This window comes from Teleopsis dalmanni, chromosome 1 (assembly GCF_002237135.1).
Source record: "Teleopsis dalmanni isolate 2A chromosome 1, ASM223713v2, whole genome shotgun sequence".
Taxonomy (NCBI): domain Eukaryota; kingdom Metazoa; phylum Arthropoda; class Insecta; order Diptera; family Diopsidae; genus Teleopsis; species Teleopsis dalmanni.
The window spans coordinates 73635315-73658362 of record NC_051846.1 but is presented as its reverse complement, the minus strand read 5'-3'; the positions used below and the strand labels follow the sequence as shown (position 1 = coordinate 73658362).

The 23048-nt window shown below is 26.9% G+C and overlaps 1 protein-coding gene across 9 annotated transcripts in view; it reads left to right on the top strand.

Annotated features, from left to right (window-relative positions):
* LOC119667489 (rho GTPase-activating protein 20) overlaps positions 1-23048 on the top strand; it is a 58063-nt gene that overhangs the window by 11454 nt on the left and 23561 nt on the right. The window lies entirely within an intron of this gene.

Genomic DNA, 23048 nt, shown 5'->3' with positions numbered 1-23048 from the left:
AAACTTTATGTTTCCATGTGCTACTTGAAGAGTAGAGGAAGCTACCAAAACTAGGCATCAATAAATTCGTATTAATAAAAGAAATTTCATAAGTCCAGTTCTTTCTAGACATGGTGTCATATTAAATGAATAAAATAAAATCAAATAGCTAAGTATAATTAATATTATATTTAATTTTATTGCTGTGTAAATATACTTTATTTTATTATTAAATGATTTGTTTATTGAAATTTAATTTATTTATTAAAATATATATATATATAATTAATAAAAATTGAAATATTATATTAATTAAATTTAAAAAAATCAACATGCAATAAAACACAACTATCATGACCTACAAAGCATATATAAAATTATATAATATAAAAATATAATAAAAAAAAATTTATTTAATGGAACTGGTCAGTTTTAATTGATATAATTTTAATTAAATAAATTATATTTTTATTGCATATGTAAGTCAGATTCGAACTCATTTTTCTTTTGCCATTGAAAGCGAAAATTAATATCATACAAATTTGCTTAATTATAAAAACAAATTACAAGTCAACAAAAAAATTTTAATGATTCACAAAAAATTATTATTAAAAAATAATCAGCAAAAAAAACGAATGCATAAATTTAATGAAATAATTTCTGCAAAATATATTATCCAGCAAGTATGTAATGTAGCAATTCCAATCCCAATCGCACTATCGTGCTACGAATTTCAATTTGCAGGGCACACATCTTGAAAGCATCCACCGAACTCAGCAAAAGTCTCGCATGTCTAAAATTTATTCAAGAAAAAATAAAAAGAAAAAAAAAACGAAAAATTAAACATTCAACCCAAAACAATTTCATTTTCTTATAATATATAAATAAAAAAGAGTGAAATTAAAGAGAAATATAACAATAAACAAATTTAAACAGAAACCTAAACTAATTTGTAAATTATACAATGAATCTATCTGTAAGTCTACGTAATATTTGACCGCCAAATTATGCATAAATTTGATTATAAAAACGCTAAATAAAAAATGTTTATTTTTTTAAATATACACATATATATATATATTTGGCAAGAGGTTGCTCAATTTTGTTATAAATTTTACATTGTAATAGATTTCTAAATTTAACATTTTATTTATAGTTAGGGACTATCAATTTTTCTAGGGTATCCGTTTTCTTTTGTCTTAAAAAATCCTTTTCTACATAATTGATATTTATTTTATATTGTGATGTGAGAAAATATATACTTACTTACTTACTTAGTTGGCCATTACAGACGTGTGTCGTCCTTGGCCGCGTCGAGTAGCCTCCGCCAGTCAGCCCGATTAGTTGCTTTCTGACGCCAGTTGGTAGTACCGAGCGCCCCCAAATCGTTGGTCACCTGGTCCTCCCACCGAAGATGCGAAAGTCCTCTACCGCGTTTTCCACCTGCGGGTACCGAATCAAATACCTTTCTAGCCGGAGCACTTTCTTCCATTCGCACGACATGACCAAGCCAGCGTAGCCGCTGAATTTTTATGCGCTTAACTATGTCAATGTTTGCGGTATAGCTCATACAGCTCATCGTTCCATCTAATTCGATACTCGTCGCCAACGCGTAAGGGACCATAGATCTTCCGAAGAATTTTTCTCTCGAATGCTCCTAACGCCTTCTCATCACTGTTGGTAATTGTCCAAGCTTCTGCACCATACAGCAGGACAGGCATGATAAGGGATTTGTAGAGCATGATTTTTGTTTGTCGAGAGAGGGCTTTATTTCTCAATTGCTTACTTAGCCCGAAGTAGCATTTGTTGGCAAGAGTAATTCTTCGTTGAATCTCTAGGCTGACGTTATTTTTGGTGTTTAAGCTGGTTCCTAAATAAACAAAGTCTTTCACAACTTCGAACTTATAATTGTCAACAGTGACGTAGGTCCTAAGACGCTCAGCAGATTTGTTTGTTGACAGAAAGTACTTTGTTTTGTCCTCATTTACCACAAGAACCATTTGTTTTGCTTGTTTTTCTAAGTTGGAAAATGCCGCACTGACGACGCGGGTGTTCAGACCAATGATATCAATATCGTCGGCATACGCATTTAAAAGTCTGATCCCGCGGTAGTTGGCGCAGTTTGCAGGATCACCTTTTTGAGAAGATATATACTTTTCACAAATCATATATTGAATAATTATGGTCGAGTGCGATTTCGAGTAAATTGAGGTAAAGTAAATTAAAATTTCCTAGGGATTTTTTGTACTGCACTTATGTAAATATTTATTTATTTATTTATTGTACTTATTTTTTATTTGTGGTTAAAAGTTTTTAAATTTATTTATTAAACATCTTATAAATTTTTACAATAGTAACACACAATTTACATAATTTTTTAACTAATTTACCCTACAAGAAATTCTGGTAAATACCAACATTCGCCTCCATACTGTCATAATTTACTATTTTCTTCAATTTACCATCAATATACTTGAACTCGCACACATCCTATATAATTAAAACACACTTATTAGATTTGCTTGTTTTAATAAACTGATTATAATTCCTACGATGAATGTTTGTACTCACAAAAAAAAAAACGAAAACTTATAATAAATAAGTCAAAAATAATATATTAAGATAAGGTTTAGACCTATCGTTTAAATAATGACGAAGGCGTGAAGAAACTACATCACACATTAAAGACTGAACTATTTTATTGCCCCATATTTCCATTATTAGAGTTTCAATATTGCAATAGTAATAATAAATTATAATAATAGTCTTAATATTTTTGATATAGAGAATTTTAATGTTATATATTAAAAAAATAATATAATTAAAAGTTTTAAAAAAATATGAAAAATAATAATGTAATATAAAAAAAATATAATTTATACCAATGTATAACAAAAATTTATAATAAAAAACTGAACATTTTTGTTGTACTTTAATATACATTAAACCAAAATAAACTAACAGATTATAAATTTTAGTGCATTTTTTTAGCTGATCTATAAATCTATAAATCTTGTATGATTTATTTACATATATGTCGTTTCACCAAAAATTATTTCAACATTATTTAAACAATATGACTAATGCTTGCAAATATCGGAATATGCGGAAACATTGTAGAATATTTTATATATAATTTTAAAAAAATATCTCGGAAACGAATGAAGAAATGTGTCATGAGATTAAGGACTGCAGATTATTTATTTATATACAAAAATATACAAAGAGACAGTAGAAAAACAAGTAATACCATTTTGAAAAATGAGAAGACTTTTTAAATTATGTCATATAAATAAATTCAGTATGATGCTAACTATGACAAAATAGACAAAAATTTTTGGCTATCTTATAGCAAAATGGATGGACTCACAAACGTGAATTCTCATTTCATTACAATACGGTTTTAGCCCGATTTCATTTTAAATAAAAAAGGGATAAAGGTCATCTGTGAACTAATCGAAGATTTAAGTTTTAAATCTTTCGAGAGCTTTATTTGCCTAGAATTATGACACCTGAGATGCCTATCTATCATGTCTAATTAAAATATTTGAGATATTAGATATTTTATGAGAGATTTGGGCCAATAGAACAAACAGTTGCCGTAAACTAATCAAAGGTTTAAGTTTGTTAAATCTTTGTTGCCTAGCGTTATGACTCCTACGATACCTATCAGTTATAATTAATATATTAAAATATTAGTTTATATTTTGTAAATTTATTTCAAATTTTTTATTTCAATTTTTCACGTTTGGAATTAGGTCGAATATGTGTATAAAAATATATATAAATACAGTCAAACTTGACTGTCAAGTAGCAATTAAAGGTCTTAAATCCTTTACAACAAAATCAGAGACAGTAAAAGAATGTAGAGAGGCAATCGACAAACTAAATCAGTTGACTGACATCACCCTCATCTGGGTTCCAGATATAGGAACATCGAAGGGAACGAGAAACCTGATAGTTTAGTCTGCTCTAGTGCTTCCTAGGATGTGCTTCTGTCGGTACCGGTTTATATTACCCCAGAGACCATTAAGAGAAGTACCTACTTCTATTTTCTTTAATCTGCCAATAACAGATTGAAAGCAGTTAAGTCATGTGCAACTTCCAGTTTAACATGGTCCACCTATAATAAAATTAGATCCTCGCAACTCAGCAAAAGAAACCGCGTGAACACAAGGTGCAAGGTTTACTGCAGTTTTTTCTGGTAATTGGTGTATAGGAACCCACATAGAGAAACTGTGCATTCCCCATAATCCTTACTGTAGGAGTTGTGGAAACCCTCAGGAAAAATAAACTATAATATATTTTCTCTCTGAATGCCAGGGTTTGGCGTTCAGAAGAAATAGGTTTTTAGGAAGATATTTCTTTGACAGTTTATCAGACTGTTCATCGGTGAGACAAGTGATCTATTAAATTATCTAAATTCAACGGGATGAATTTAGTTTTCGGGGTTCTTGCAAGGGATGTGATAGCAAAACGGCGAAAAATCGCTAATTGAGGTACATGGAAGTTGTCTAATGGCTTTGTAACTGCAATCAACCAACTGTAGTCAAACTTCCATAACTCGAACTAAGTGAAGGTGCAACAGGGTTCAGAGAGTAAATTATATACTATTACAAAAAAATTCTTTAACCCAAAGTCTTCGTAAGTCGAACTTTTTCTTTGCAAAATGGTACTTCGACTTATGATAAACTTTCATTTTATCATAAGTCGAATTTTATCATAAGTATTAGTTTATTACGATTTTAATGATTGGTAGATATAATTAGAATCTTAGCAGCTAAAATGCATGTTATAAACTTAAGTTTAAGTTTATGTTTTAAATAGTTATTTCAGCTTTAACAAATAAAATTAATATATTTAAATTAATATTTCTTTATAATTTTCAACATTTCACAGATAAATGAAAATTTTTGAGATATTCCATAAAATGCAAAATATTTCTATACGTGTGCCGATTTTAGCAATATAATCCTCATTAACTCTATATTATCTATTTTTATAATAATTTCAATATTTCATTTGTGAAATTTTTTGGAAATCCTATAAAGATTTGTATATGTGTACATGAGAAATTGTATTTTCACGTTTAATTAAAGATGCGCTAATAATAGTGAAAATACGGCTAAAATTATAGTTTTTGTATTTTTAAATCGATTTGTTGTTGTTGGCTTAGTGTGAACGTAAACATTGAAGATTATAAAAATACAAATTAATGAAAACACGCGAATTTCTTGGCAACTTGTTGCGGTATTCATATTCTTTTCTCCATTCCTATTCGGACTTTGATACACATTTAATTTAGGATGCTCTCGTGGGGGGTGGCAGCATATACGGTCTGGTATCTCTCAGGGTGGCGAACTGGTATAGTTGTTGTAAAATAACGACTGCCTGTTGCTTTTTGAAACAACTAAGCAAAGTGGAAATGTGCGAACTAAACTCGATAAATATGAAAGAAAAAGGTGTTGCCACGTTTTTAATGACGCCAGATATTCGCTCTCCGAGGGAGTCGTAATGATATCATGTACATGCGCATAAGTTAGTTTTATTTATTTTGATACTGTGGGGAATAAAAATTGAATTTTATTGCTTCTACTATATAAATTAAATTATAACCTTCGTATTTTTTTTTCCTTCAATAATTAAAATAAAAAGAAATTTTTGCTAATTAATGTAATAGTTTAATTTAAAACATATGTGATATATGTCACATATCCAGTCGAACCAACTGAAGTGTCTCCCACAAAGCATTATTAGCGCCAATGAAATTTGTACGTCATTTACCAACAACACTCGTCGCTGCATTCTCGGACTGAATTTATTATATTTTGAAAATTATTAATTTAAGATATTTAATCGGTTTGTTGAACTTTTTAATTGATAATAAAAAATTATGACATTTATAAATTTCAAGAATTTTGTTGTATAGATATATGCGAATTGTGTTAAAGCATTTATATATATGTTGTATATATGTTTGTATATATATACGAGTGTGCACAGTAAAATGAAATATTTACAAATGTTACTACCAATTCTTTGAAATGCATACAAATTTATATGAAGATACATACAAATATACATTACCGTGGCTAACAGATGCTGGCTATCAATTGTTAAGACAAAAATATACCAACAGTTTAAAGGCATATAAAAATAGCAAGCCAACGTAATAGTAATTCTGAAATAAACAATTAATTTTCTTTTCTCAAAAAAAAAATTACTTAAAATTTTGACTGATGTGTGAAAGTACAAAACACACAAAAAGATTTGCTTGTAGATTTATTGTTGTTTTACCTTGCTTGCCTGTTTGACGGTAACAATATCTTTAATCTTTCTACTCGTAAGATGTGCGGATATAATAAAATTTTTGGCATAGGTAAAATATTGCAATACATTCATTCACGGCAACACGGCGGTACGGTATTTTAAGTAGCATAAGATTTTTACTGGAAACTATTGAAAACGCTTGTTTGTTAGATAAGAAAAAGTAGGTAAAAACTATAAATTTTCTAAACGCATAAACGCATGGGTAGGTCATATTCATATAACAATAAAATCTTTTATTGTTTTTAATACTATATATATCTTTATATATATATATATATATATATTGTCATTTTGTGAAATGACTAATGTTGTAGTATTTACCTATTAAAGTTCAAAAACTATTCATACATGCAAAGATTTGTCATTGAATATTTATAAAATTCTTGTGAAAATTTTAGCCATATAACTAGATTTCTGTGAGGTTCTTAGTTCTTTCAAATATATAAAACATTTTACGTTTAAAAAAATATTAATACTATATAGGTATAGTTAGGTGTATAAGGATTTTACAAATTTTTACTCCACTGGTAGAGTACGTTTTGATATGTTTTGCACCCAATTTGTTATCATTGTACGTCTATATCTATCAGCCTCGTAACGATACCTTAACATAACAGTGTATGCAAAAACTTTTACTTCTAATTACTGAAGACAATATTATAATTTTGGTTCCAAAAAATATAAATCGTAATGTAAGAATCCTGAAACTAGACTTTTAATTTAATGCAGAAACTTTCACCTGGAAAAAAATATGTTTTAACATAAAATATGTGCCTCATTGACATTGATTAGACAAAAATATATTCGAATAATCTAATATTTTTTACTGAAATCGATATATTGAAAGCTAAGATAATTTTCTAAAAAAAATATATCAGTATATCGTATAATCTGTATATTTTCTAATGTATTATCTATTGCACGATATACCGGTTCTCACAACGGACCATGACTGATTTTTTGTTAGTTAGTTAGTTGTGATGGAGCGAGTATGAATCCTCCCCAATTAGCTAAACAAAAAAAGGAAAGCCGTTTTGAATCCACAAAAAACCTCGTAATAGTGGGTAATAGTGGGGCCCCTAGACACTTAAACCTAGTTCTGGCCAAACATGGACAAAAACACATCAAATGTTCTGGTGTCATTTCTTCAAGAGCTAGTAGACATGCACTGCAAGAGGTACTACAGGGAAGGCCAAGTCTAGCTCCATGTCATCCTATGGACCAGTGTCACGTAATGACAGATATTAGCCTAGATATCTCAGATTTGTTTCTACAAATCAAGTCAGAGGTTCTATATTTGGAATAGATGGGCCAAGTAACCCTTGACCTGGCTGCTGAGGCAGTAAGGGTCCACTCACTATTTTCTTGTCGCAAAAAATGGTCTTAAATCAGCCTACGCCCGTAGCTAACAGGGGCAGGGATCGAAATAGGAGCATCCGTGGAAGAAGCGCTTAGTTTAGCAAGCTCGTCAGCCCGCTCATTTCCCACAATATTAGAATGCCCGGGAACCCAGACTAGAGTAACCTTGGACCTCTCATTTAGTTCACTGATAAATTCCTTACATTCTTCTACTAATCTCGATGACAAACAGACTGCTGATATAGCTTTAATAGCTTTTTGACTGTCAGTTAGAATGTAGACCTCTTTTCCGTGAAGGCCCATATTTAAACTGATTTTTTGTACTGAATATAAATTTCTATAAAATGAATTTGTTTCTTATCGCTTTAAATTTAATTAAAAAACTGAATAGTAATAGAAATTAAACATTTTTTTTTGTTAAATTAATAAGTTTATTATTAAATGCTTTTGCATTATTTTTCACTCTTATTCCCAGCGTATTTGTAGAGAAAATTTATTTTTTCACATTTGTAGTAGTGTTTACCAAGTATTATGAACCATTTTATTTTATTATAGTTTTTCGCGTTTTGATTATTTAATAATGCTATAGAACAATATACGTACTAAATACATTTCTTTTTTCTTTATTTACATTTGCAAATAGATGCCTGGTGTTAATATAGTAATAATGCTATCACCTTATCTCTATTTAATTAATGAATGTATAGCTCATCTCATTCATTAATCAAACATTTACACAAGTGAATACCTCAATTAGTTAATAAAGTTAAATTGCTTTAAATTATAGTTTGTATTATATTGATTACAATTTTTAGATTGTCAAAACTAAAGATTATGCTATGTAATTACAATTTTTAATATATTATTTTCTATTCTTTATATATTATTATTACATTATTATTATTTCCATACTCCATTAGGAGCTTAAGGAGTCTACAAAAGTTTTCCACTGGTTTCTATTTAGTGCCATCGCTCTTAACTCGTTAAACGATTTGCACGTCTTTATATACTAACACAATAAAACTGATCACAGTGGCACAATGTTAGACCATTCGCTTCGTAACCAGGTGAAATCCTAGCTAGGATTCAAAAAGATTGAGTTAATGCTCATTTTAACTTCAATGTATACAGGCAAACGACAATTAATATAATATCATGGTACAGTGACCATTCGCTCCGTAACCAGGTGGAATCCTAGCTCGGATTTAAGAAGATTGAATGCTCAGTTTAACTCCAATGTATACAAGAAATCGACAATATATATAATATCATGAGAAAATGAAAATACTTTAAGATTATTTTCAATGAAATACAATTAATAAAACAGTTCTAATATTAAGCTGTTAAATTGAAACGAAACCTTCAACTTTTAGATGAAATTTTAATTGTTGGAGCTAGTCTAAAATAGTATATATAAAACTAAATGACAAAAGTGCTATTTTACTGCACAGAAAAACCCAAACAAGTAAATTTAAGTCCTTAGCTATTAGCCTTAAAAACAGGAGTATAATTTTATAATAATGCCTCCTAACACTGCTAAAAAATAGGATAAATAATTTCCTAAATATATTCTGTGCAAATATCTAAAAGCTAAACATTTTCAACGTTAAGTAGTGTCAGCTAACAGCACTAAAATAGCAAAGAGAAATCTCTACTAAAAAAATAGGATAAATAATTTTCTAAATATATTCTGTGCAAATATCTTAAAAGCTAAACATTTTCAACGTTAATTAGTGTTCGCTAACAGCACTAAAAAAGCAAAGAGAAATATCTACTGCAAAATAGGACAAATAATTTCCTAAATATGTTCTGTGCAAGTATCTTAAAAGCTAAGCAAAGAGAAATACTTAGCAAAAAAAATAAAAGTGATGTCTGCGATTACAATATACAATTAGGATTTTGGTCAATCTTAAAATTATGTATACCATAAAGATATCTATATTTTTTAGTATATCCTATATACAATATATGGTATAACTTCGTTAAAAAGTGTGTAACTTATATAAAAATTGTAATGTTATTAATGTTTAGTGGCTATATATATTTTCCAAAATTTAGTAGTTTAAAAATAATTTTAACATTACGAGCTAAATTATTTTATGCTACTTACGTATATATTTTGAACTGAATACTTTGTAATTCGTATTCATATAATGCCATTTAATATACAAGGCTACTTGTTTATATTCTTTTTGATGAGAATATATGTATTCGCACACATATTAAAAATAAATTCATTTTGTATTGCTATTCTTTACTGTAACACATAAAATCCTTGACATTAATTTTATGTATCAAACTTTGCCAAAAATGGTTTACTTGCTTTTTTCATATTTAAAATTTTTAACAATTATAGATAAATGTCAAAAATGCTTTATGAAAATATTTAACAGCAATTTACTGCAGATATAGCAATAAAAACTTCAAATTCGGTACAATAAAAAATAAACAAAAATATTTGCAATTGAAATATGAACAAAATCAACTTGTGTTTGAAGATATAATATGTATAACCGTAACAATGACCTCCAATTTGTCAATAGATATATAAATATAAATAAAATAAGTAACATCATGAAGCTAATAATTTATTTAAGTTTTTTTAATAACAACAAAAAATAAAAAGAGTAAAATATGGCAGTTATTTGCACAAAATAATTTAATTGTATAAGAGTATTAATTAAAATATACTCATATATTACCTTCACCTAGTAAATACTCGTAATTGTATGGAAGTTGAATGTCAATATAGAAAAGCAGATATTTAAAAGTAATTAAAAAAAATATTTACATCCCTTCCTTAGACCTTAATAGGGTCTATTAAGAGTAAGAGAGTTTTTTCTTAAATATTTTATTTGTTAAAATTATTTTTTCTAGTTATAAAATAATTAGTTTATTTAAATTACTTTTTTATCGCCCTTACTGGTTTCTGCAGAAAAGTGTAATTATTTTTACTTATTTAGCTTTGCTGTTCTTATTCGCATGTGGGTTGCAGACAGCCTTAATATTTATATTTCAGAAACACAACTAAAGCTGCGCAAATTGACATTTTTTAATTGCATTTTGCACTTGTATTTATGTACGAAACTCTATTTAACATAGATAGATAGTAAGGTCTATAGATTTTAAAACTGGCTTTGAAACACACACACACAGATAAACAGTAAAACATAAATATGTTAATTGAATTTGCACGCCCCACTTTCTTGTCTTAGAAGTGTGAAAATCTTAATTGTTGACATTTTAAAAACAAATTGAATCATCATAAAGTTTATTTTATTTTCAGTAGTTGATTTATATATACAAATATGATTATTTAATAATTTTTATTGCAAAAGTACTTTCAAACTACTACATTTTAGTACAATAAAATTTTTAAATATTTATATATATAATAAAATTTTAATAATCATAAAAGTTATTTCGCACCAACGTTAAGCACGTTGGACATCCAGAAATTTCGTGGTCCGAGAAATAATATAATTAATAGATGTGGGTGGATCCATTTTAAATATTTACTGAGTTACAGTGTGTGAAAAGTAAGTTTACTATAAAAAAATATTCAGACAATAAACTCTTATATCTTAAAATGAGCATATAGGCCTTAGTGGACCCCCCTTTGGGATCTCCGGTATAGTCCAATAAAGCTGGTTTATGATTTCGTTCTAATATAAACACATCAAGTGAATTTGCTAATAAAACTTTCACAGCAAATTAACAAAACTGCAGAAAAAAGTGCGAACATAAAAGTCAAGTACGACTTTGGGTCAGTTGGTTAAGGAGCGCTGACTCTGAGCTTCAAATTTGGCAGGACACGAGTTCGATTCCTGGTACTTGTAGTCTCAAAAATTATTTACGAATATTTAAATACAATAATTATTTTCAAGAACTCTGATGATCTGTATGATCGGCCAAAAATTCAATTAATTAAAATAATATAAAATAAATTTTTATTGTTGTAGTTCACTACTGTTCAAAACCTCTATAGTCCAATAAATAAATATTCAATATTCGGTTCAAAGTTGATTTTTTTGTTACTTCGCTACATTTTTGTTTTGATAAATATTTGATTAGCAAATTTTCTGATTATTATATTTTTTTGTCCAAGAATTTTTATTTCATCAGCTATCGTTTTCTTTCAACTGTCCTTTGAAGAGATCTATCTACTGCTCCTTATTCGGTATGTTTTATTTTATAATCAAAATTATTTTCAATATTTAAGAAAAAGTTTATGTATATAGAAATATTTATTTATATATATAATAATAATTAATATATATATTAAAAAATGATGTACCTTCTTTTGAAACTATATTGCTTAGTGAAGTTTTCCTTAATCTCAACTTATATTTCTTAGTGAAGTTTTCCTAAATCTCAACTTATATTTCTTAGTGAAGTTTTCCTTAATCTCAACTTATATGTTCTAACCTACTTTCATTATTTGTTATTATTTATAATTTTTGTCTAAGATCTTGTTAGATTAATTTTGATATATAATTTTTTTTATGTTTGTGTGCATATCGGGAAAAGAAGAGGGTGTTCAAAAAAGAGATGGTTTGATTAAGTATTCATTCATTTAAATCTACTAAGAACATAATATATACTTACTCCTGTACTTCTCTCCTAGTAGAGCATAGGGCCTCAAACTGAAGGCTCCTAATGGAGAATATTAGCATGGTTGTATTGTCATGTTAAAAAAGGAGAAATTTGTAGTAACCAATTTAATTTTACAAAAAGAAAGGATTTTTTCGTACAGTCTGCTTTTAAGAGCAATTAAGAAACCTTTTATTTGCTGTCTTAGAATACAGTGTACAGTTTGAATATAAATATGGTGAAAATTTTCCTAATACACACCTCTGCTGACCATGATCCCTATTTTGTAAAAAAATATTATAAAGATAATTTTTTTTATCATTGTTTGTAACAAAGCGGTTACTTTTGGTGAACAGAAGTGCTGATGATAAATATTCTCCTAAAAGAGGCTTCACTGTATTTGTGATTTTCCATAGAATTCAACAGTTTGAAGATATTTGACAAATAAATTTTGTTAAAAATAATAACACTTATTTTTGATATTGTTAAAGAATTGTTATAATACGGAACAAAAAAGACTCAATTCTTATACACATATTTATTTAAAAAAAAAAAAACAATGACTAGACCATATGGTTTTACTAAATACAGTTCATTATTTTATATTTTTCTATTTTTCTTAAAACTAATATTAAGATAATATAGTATTCTTAATGAAATACAATGGTTTGATAAAGAGTAGAAAGAATATACTAATGTATATTTTTATTACTTAAAATGATAAATCAACAGATTATTTTAGCCCTGCATAATTTAACTACCTACCTACTGTGTTCTTAAGGTTTTATCTTAATTTTTGGAAGCTGGTGAAACTTATGTTATCAATATGTTGATGTTGTTTAGGATATATAATTGATTTATTATTTTTGTAATTGTTCTATTTAGCATTTATTTATTTTACACTTTAAGCGATCAATACCATTTACATGATTATTTTCCAGATAGAAGTGTTCTTCTATGTATAGGCTCATTTTTTACTTGATGCATAATTCAAACAACTTCGAAAACCATTACATCCATAAAACATCAAAAATTTGTAATCAAAAGCCTCAACTCTAATTGCTACAGCCACATGATTAGCAGTTAAATGAACAAAGCATGAAGTTAAAAATATTTTTCTGGAATATAAACGATGCCTTAGTTTTTGGCGATCATCAAGATCAAGTAATTGGTCAAGTAATTGGTTTTAGCACAAGATCGTATGGGTAGATTGTATGGATAGTTCTCAAACTCTCAATGTTTTCTCGAGTTCTTGGCAGAAAACATGACAAGTGCGATCGACCCAGTAGTGTACGTACGGAAATGCCCCATGTGACTTTTTTTTTCACTAAAATTATTAATTCATTGAAAATATTTGAAGTCGTTTGTGGCCGTAGAAGAAAATTTGTTCAGTATGTGAAAAAAGAAATGAGAGAGCGCTAGCATAATAATTTTATTACACTTGATAAGGTCTACTTAAAAGGCATAATAGTTCTATTGCACTTAATGAGGTCTACTTAGAAGACATAATAGTTCTATTGCACTTGATAATATCTACTTAAAAGGCAACTTATAAATTTCAATTAATTAATTTTTTTTTTTGTATTATATTTTACTAATATTTTATTTTATTTAATAATTTTGAATAGTTTTATACAGCAGATATATACATTTATATATATTTAAATGTGCTGTTTATGTATTAGATTATTTATTGTTAAGGCTGTTTAATAGAAATACATATTTATTTAAATAAATTGAAATATATTTGCAAGTTTTGGGTTTAAAAATAAATAAACAATTTTTTAATATCTAAAAGTTGAAATTTTAATCAAATTGAAAATTTACTACAAATTCTATAGCTGCAGTAGCCTTTGAAAACGCAGTCGTGCTGATTTGTTAATAAAACTCTCTGTTTGCACATTCGCGATAATTTTTAACAATATTTATTTGTTTTAATTTATTTATTTTGATTTAGAAACATTGGTTTGTGTCACAGTTTGTTTGCAAAACACAAAGAAGCTACTTTAGCAGATTTTCAGAGTGAAGTTATTTGCTTGATTTTAAATGCTGAAACTACAATATTACTCAATTGTGCTTTTCTTTGTTAATTTTATTTATTTTAAACCCTTTTGCAACAGTAGGAAATACTAAAGCGAGACCAGACTGAATATGCAACTACATAAAAAGCATAAGTACTGTAAACCTCTGCTCTACTCCGATTACAAATGCTTTAAGAATTGTCATTCAGTACGGTTTTTCTTATTTATTTTTTTAAATTCTGAAATAATTGCATTAAAAACCAAACAAGTTGGATGAGGAGAAAAAAACAGAAAAGTCAATATAAGATAAAGCAAAACTCAACTCATAATATCATTTACTTTTATGCTTTTCAACCATACAGTATACAGTAAGTAATAAACAAAAGATACAAAAACTGCCACCTAAACGGTTACAAATAGAATTATTAAATAAATGTTTGTTTTTTGCGAAAGATATACAACAACAATAAATACATGAATATAAATGATATAATGAATACAGCAACAACTTATGTATACAAAAGAATATATAGAATTTTTTTTCTTTGTCACTTTGGGTGGCAATGACTGCTGGTTCCTCCATACTGAGACAGAGTTGCAGTGCCCAGATGTGGTTGCAATAGTATCTGCCCAATACGATGCACACAAAAGTGCATTAACTTTCTGAAGAAGTCATAAGACACAAATGACATGCATTCATTTACATGTTGGAACTGAGGAAATTGCTGAAACTAGGTGTGGTTGAATTAAGCTAAAGACATTTAACATAATGAATGTAGTAATTAATTCAATTAAAGAAGAATTAATTGAAATATGTCTTCATATGCGTCAAATAAAAACAAATATGTTAGTTCATTGAACTATAAAATTGATCAAATGTTTATCAGTGTAACAAATTGTTGTTCGTCAAATGTCACTCCATAGAAACTATATGAAAATTGGACACACATCTTAAGAGTTTATAAGTAAAGTATAAATACTACATATATGATCATAAAATGAAAATATTGAGAAACAATTATCGTAATCTTTGAAATGCATTTAAAATTAATATTCCAAAGTAGAATTGTATGTATAAGGTTACTACAAAGAGGTGAAAGACAAAGAGGATTGGACAACGTCATCTAAAAAGAACAGTGGTAGCATATACCTAATAGCGATCAACCCTAATGTGCTCTGACTGAAGTGTGTCAGAAGAAAACTTACCACACATAAGAACGAGAGATAACAGGAAGTTGTTATAGATAATAAATTAGGAATATTATGTTCTATCTATAATTTGTACAGTTATGAAGCACTTTTCTTTTAAATATGTAAAGACATTCCATTTTTGTAAAACATCATAAAATAATAATATATAAAAATAATGAAGCAAGTGAAATATAATGTACTATAAATAAGTATTATAAGTTTTAACAAAACTTTCATCTTAGATAGAAATTAAATAAAATTCGACGACTTTTACATACGAATTATCTACAGATACAGCATTTAAATAAAAGACCTAAAAAGATAGCTTTAATCCTTTAAACAGTAGATGTTAAGTTTGTATACACAATTTTTTATATATATCAAATCTAGAAAATTTATTTAAGAGTTTTTTTATTATTATAATTAAAACTATTGTCGTGAAATCGCCCAACTGCTGGTACTGCGGCCAGAGGAGTCCAATATCACTATTGACTACACAAAGCCCTTTAAAATTTTGTAAATAAAGTCCAGAACTATATCTAGAGAAGAGCTCTTAATCTGTTCTGGCGACAGTAATTCTATATGAAACAACTTCTTCTGTGTGTTATTAAAGCTGGACAGTCACAAAGAATATGCATAGTAGTTTCCTCATCTTTGAGGCATAATTTGCATTTCGAATTAGGAGATAATCGTAGTTTATACAGGTGATATTTCAGACCATAATGACCCATAATGCAATCAATCTTGTTATCAACCTTTAATTACCTTTTGAGAATTTAAGAATATTTTTGTTTGAGTATAAAAATTTTTTCTGGGAAGTTTAGTTTTGTTATTAAATAAATTTAATAAATTAATAAAAAATTTTTTATTTATTATTAGCTTTGTTTGTCATTGTTTTTTTATATACAGATTTAGTACATGGATTTAAAAAAAATAATACTGTATATATAATTACTTCTACTCTACCTATGCGTGTAGTAATTATTTAATAATTATTAGTTCATTGAACTTATTTTAACAAAATCACAATCATTGTTTAGTTTTCTATATTTTCGCCTTGACATAATAATGCTTTTTCACACAAAATAATTATTTGTTTCCCACATTTGCAAACAATAACTATTTTTTTTATAATTTGCAAGTTCTTCTAACGCCTTCGCTTATTAAACAAAATTTTGTGAAAATTTATAGAAAAACATATTTAGATAAATAATTCGCACAGAAAAAGATTTTTAAAGTTGCTAAATATACAAAGCCCTCGCATGCCTGCATTGATTGTACCGAATGTAGGGCGCCTTGAGAGGCGACGCGGTCTTTTAGTTCCGTTAAATTTGTTGCTGATTGATGACACATTTTGTTTATATCTCTAATGTTGCTGTTTACCTACTATAATTAATTTCGTTTTTATTTCTTATTGTAAATTATTTAAACACTTGTGATTTCTTATTTGTTTATCGGTTTGTATTTGTGATTATGTTTTTTTTCTGTTAACTTTTTGTTTGTATTTTTAATTGTTTCTTTCCTACTTGACATTAAAAGAAAACAACAAGTATTAATTATGATTTTGTTAGGTTGCCATTATTTGATTGTTAACATTATATTTTTGTGTATTTATGCATAATTTGTGGATAATTTTTAAGCAGTTTTATTATTAATTCATTTTTATATTCATTTCTATTATTTTTTAATTAACAAGTCAAGTCAAAGCAAGATTGTGTTAAAAGCTTTACAGCGCCGATCAAAATCTATGATAAATAATATTTCTCAGAAAATTCATTGAAACAGTCTGTTGATTCATTAATTTATAGATTTTATCTTTCATTGTTTAGTAGTGGTATGTATGATTACAGGTATAAATAAAAATTTTAAACTGGTTAGTTAACATTTTAAAAATGTTTGTCGTCTTAATATACATAAAGTAAATTATGTTTAAAAACAAAAAAAAATTTTTTGTTTATATTAAGCATTTTGTATCGCATCATCTTCAAGTAAAAGTAATAATAATAAGGTGAAGGCTAAAGTCACCAAAAAATAACCTTAAAGTTGTGATTGTCAATTTGAAACTTGCATAAAGTTTCTATTTAATTAATTTATTAATAAAATTTAATTTTATTTATTTTCATATTCTATAAACAAGTGATCATTGCTTTAGTCTGACAACTGCATATAATTTATCTATAAAATTATTAAAGTAAATTATGAAAATTATAGCGTAAAAGACTTACAATAGTTTTTAAAATTTTGTACTTTTTAATTAATAAATTAAACAAATAGAAATTTGTTTATTCATTTCACAAAATGAGCGACAAAGGTAGAGTATTATTAGCTCAATAATAAAATTACAAACGTCTAAAAATCCTTTTATAGTTCTTTCTCTGTAGAATTATAAAATTAAAATGTCAAATTGCTGATTTTGTTTTTGTTTATTAATATTGTATTTATATTCATATTTCTTTAGCTCGATTTTTATCAACAAATCCGAAGTCAAAATTAAATTTCAACTTTTTGTAACACTTTACATTAATAATAAACTGTTAATATTATTAATCCAGTAATATTCTTATTTTACAAAAACAAAAGTACATAAAACTTTGATGAGTTATCTTGTAAATCTAAAAAAAAATACCTAACATAAATACTTCAATAAAAAGGTTTCCATATAAAGGTTTCTAATAGACTACAGAAAATAATATACATTTCACCAAAATAAATTTACAAAATCCATTAAATAAAGTATGTAAAAATCAATAGATACCATTAAGAAACAATTTTCGTGTCCTATAACAAAATATTTATTTTGTATAGAAAAAGAATAAATAGTAAATAAATATTTATTTAATTTATATAGCTGTAGTATATATGCGTTAGAAAATACTGAATTCAACATAAGCAAGTTAGGCTTACGTTGATTCAAGTTTAAACAGCTTGTATTAATACTCGAAATTTAAAAGGGCTAAATTTCTGACATTTGCTGTCCAAAAATCATATATGGAGCATCATATGCTTTCAAAGACCACAGAAAATTGCAATTGACACTGTATACGAAATAGCTTCTTGACTTAAAACTACAGGATTCTATAACCTATTCATTCGATTTAATAAAATTTTCGATTTAAGAAAAGACTGCGCAAAAAATCATTCGTGAATTTGAGATTAGCAACAAAAAATTTAGAACAATAAAAAATTCTTTTTAACAGCTCATAATCCACGATCTTAAAATTTCATATATGCTATATGCAAACTGTGTATAAAATTTCAAATTCAACAAATTGTTCATTCCATGCGAATTGTGAATTTGCTAAATCAATGGTTGACAATAACAAATATAATATTTATTAGTAATAAAAGTAATATATAAGTAATATATATTTCATATAGTTTCAAACTGATCACTTATCACAACAATATGGTATATCTACAGCATTCATTTTATTAAACTTCTCTATTTCTTTTAGCTCTATTTAGTCTATTAGTAAATTTACTGAAATTTAGCAAAGTAATGATATGATTTGGTCAATTGCAGCCAATTTTAAATAATATAATCACAGCTTAAAATTTTATCACAAATTTAGTAACATAGCCATAATGTTAAGCACACATAGAAGCTAGTAGAGACCTTACTATAGGGAAGTGTACCAAAAAAAGACTGATGATAAAAATCATATATTATTTAGTAATGAATTGATGTACTTCGCAGATATATGTCTTATAATAGGAATAATAATGAGTTACTGTACTATCATACTAAGTAAATAAATACTTCCTTCAACACAGCCATGTCACAATTGTTATTAGTTTTAAAATTAACCTTTTCACTCCACTCACCACTTGCTTCAATGCTCAAATAAGCTCATTTATTTTAGTAAGATAGTAAGATAAGTAAAAATCAAAGTTATGATTAAAATTTTCAATATTTTCAATAAATGCTTTCAAGGAGCAAGAGAAAAATAAATATAAAAATAAATTTTTAGCTCAAAATATGGATGAAAATATAAGAGAATTAGCTTTAGTGCTGTTTTCCAACAAAATACTATGTAGAATGTAGTTGGAAAAAACAGAAAAAAACTCATGTAGGTGGGGCTGTGTGTATATGGTAAACTTATTTTGACACCATATGTCTCAGTAAATATTAAAACTGGACTTTCTTACTTTTCTGCCATATAGTTTTTTTTTTCCTGGATACAAAGAATTATTTCTTGGATTTATACTATTTTATTAGAAAACACTGAATTTTTAAATACAAAAACTAGTACTATTAGTACAGAAAAAACTAATAAATAATGGTAATAATATATTCAGTATAAACTAAAGTCCATTAGTATTCTTGTTTTTATTTATGTGTATTTTTTCTAATGCTTTTTTTAAAATTATCATTTTTATAATATAATTTTAATAAAATTTATAACCTCTTTATTATTCATTATATAAAAAATGTATTAACATATAAATGTATACATATTACTAACAGTATTTGTTTTTTAGACTATAAATAATCTGCTCTATTATCTCCAGACTATTGTAACGTATACTTTTATTTGTATATAAATAGGCTATCCGTAAATTTATATTATAATATAGTTAGGATTATAACATATTGCTATTATTTATTGTTATTATTGTTGTATTATAATCTGTTTATATATATGAGTACATATTTAATATATTCTAAAATGAATGAAATATGTTCACCTTTTTCTGAACAATTACGAAATTCCGAATAATACGTCCAGAAGTAATGGTTTACATAGATATACAAAAACTTTTATACGTCTTTGTAATAATATAATTGTCATTTCATTATAATGGCTGGGTATTATATTCATTCATTTATACTTCACAATGAGTTACAAGAATAGTTTTAAAATTAAATTGGATGACTCAAACTTTTCTCCCATACGCACTCCATTGTTCGCAATGCTGCTTGTAAGGCATATGGAAGATTGTCTTTTTAGTCACTATTATTATTAATAAGTTAAAGAGGAAAAAAGGCGAGAAACGTGTTAACTGATGATCGAGTGTATTATTTATGAATAATTTTAATAAAGTGTCGCATTCGTAGATACTCGTAAATAAAATTCATTCACAAAATATATTTTGTGGGTTTTTTTTTGTCTGATGTTATGTTTAAACTTTTACGCTATTGTACGGTTATTTTGTTTATTTTGATTTATTTTTCTTTATTTATTTTTAATTTGTTAAAATTCAAAAGTTATTTGTTAAAATGGTTTTGACCATCAAGAAAAAATTTTTTTTATTTATTTTTCTTTACTTAATTTTTATGGAAACGTTTTGTATTTATAATATTAACGCTATTTTCACTTTCTTTTTTTAAACTAAATTTATGTGTAACTGGTAGCTTTTTTGGTTGATTGTGTAAACTCATTCGGTCAGTCGGTCTTTATGTACAGGCTTTGAATTTTAAAACTTTTATCACCTCTAAAAAGAAAGTGTTACTACTTTTTGCATTTGCGTATTATATCAACGTAATTGTTAAAAGTTTAATTAAATCGCACTGTTTTTATTACCTTATTTTGTAGACCCTGCTAAGCATTTCAAATAGTAATGAGTCATTTTTATGCAATTGCTTTTTCTATTTGAATTTAACAAAATGTTTTTTAAAATTATATGAATCATATTTTACAACTTCTCCCTTAGTGTCATAAATTTTAATAAATAGAGAAATGTAATTTTTCAAGATTAATAGACAAGATTCTATCTTATTTCCGGTATTTAAATTTTTAATTTCTTTTATTTTATTCTTATAATTACAATTTTCTAAAATTTAGATTCTAGTTATAAATAATTTCTAATATGAAAATAATTCCTATAATAAATGTTATGTTGATTGAGCCTTTTCTGAGTTAGTGCATCTAGACATTTTTACTCTAAGATGGCTGGAGGGTTTGTGCAGAGTCCCACCCACCTTACTGACTAATTTGAGTATTCCTCATAATCCTTGTGATAATTCCTAATATCAAAATCAAAACCAGGTTAGGCGAGGTTACTGCGGCACTAAACAACTCACTTCGATAATATTTTCATTAAAGAAATTATATCACAAAGACCAATAAACGAGAGCTACCTTATTTATATTAAATTTGTGATATTTTTTTAATATTTCAGTGAAACTATCATGTTTACTACAGTCTTTTCGTGAAGAAACCAATTACATATTTAAAAAATTCATGGGGAAATTCGATTACTATCGTATTTGTGATAGCTTGTTTCATGAAAATTTCCAGTTTCGTACGTAACGATTTGTCATTATAAAAAAACTATCACAAAAACGATAGTTTAGTTAGTTGAATGACGCCACTACCATTTGGAGACCATAATCAACAGCGGTATGTTTTTAAACTTATCGAACTGAACTGTTCTGTGAGTGAGATAAATATATAATTGCATAAGAAGTTTGTTCTGCATCTGGCTAAAACTAAGAATAACTGTTATACTGTTTCTCGATATTTTACACCTCCACAACTTCTACAATATTTTTCAGAAAGTATTTTCACTCTAAGTATGTTTCTATCAAGTAGTTATTAGTGTCTAGTTATACAATTAACAAAAAATAACGTACAAAATTAGTAATATTTATACCAGTTTTATTTTTATGATATGAATAATTATTATTATCTATCATAATCATTCTTAGCGTTACAGCTATGAATCAGTTCTAATCTTTAAAACAATCTTTTTCTAGTTTCTTATATAATCTTGGTGACTTCTTTCCCATTCAGGAAATTGAACAGAGTTATGATATAGCTTTTAATATTTATAGACTAACAAAAAGGAAACATTATCATTTATTTTATTGGTGCAGCCCAATTACTTCTGTTTGGTTTTCTCTTCTTCTGAACGATTCTTTTTAACGGTCATATTCTATTGAAGGACGTGTACTAGAGTACTCCTAAACAATTTAAACAGTATAGTTTTTTTTAGTTAATATACTTTTTTATATTATATATTATGTATAAATAACAATACTATTCTACAGAACTCTAATTTTGGGTTACCGTGCTGTCAACGGTGAAACATAAACTATAGTTGTAAGCGACACTCGATTATGGATGACGAGTATCGTTGCTACCAGTGGAATAAGCTACTCCATAAATCAATAAATTGTTATGGATAAATATATAGTCTACTTACTAAAGTTATGTATACACATGTGTAAAAACGAGTGTGCTAACTTCTGAAACTGACATTTTGCTATAGTTTTGCACATATATAGTTCTTAACTTTTATTTCTTATATATTCTAAAGTAGATATATTTTATTTAGTTATCTTGATGTTGAGTTTATAATTTATTTTTCATTAGTTATTCATAATTTCATAACAATAAGCTCCAGGAAACATAGAGAAGCTTTATACAATTAAACTTTATGATTTGTTATAAATCATTTGTTTGTTATTCTATGAAAATCGAACAAGTTGTATGTACCGTTTTTACTGTATTCTTAAAAGGCAAAATAGCTGTGCCTCTACCTTTTGCTATATCATCACATGCGGTTAGTTAAGATGACGATTTGATATTCCACTGTTTCAGGCTTGATTATAAATAAATTAATTTAAAA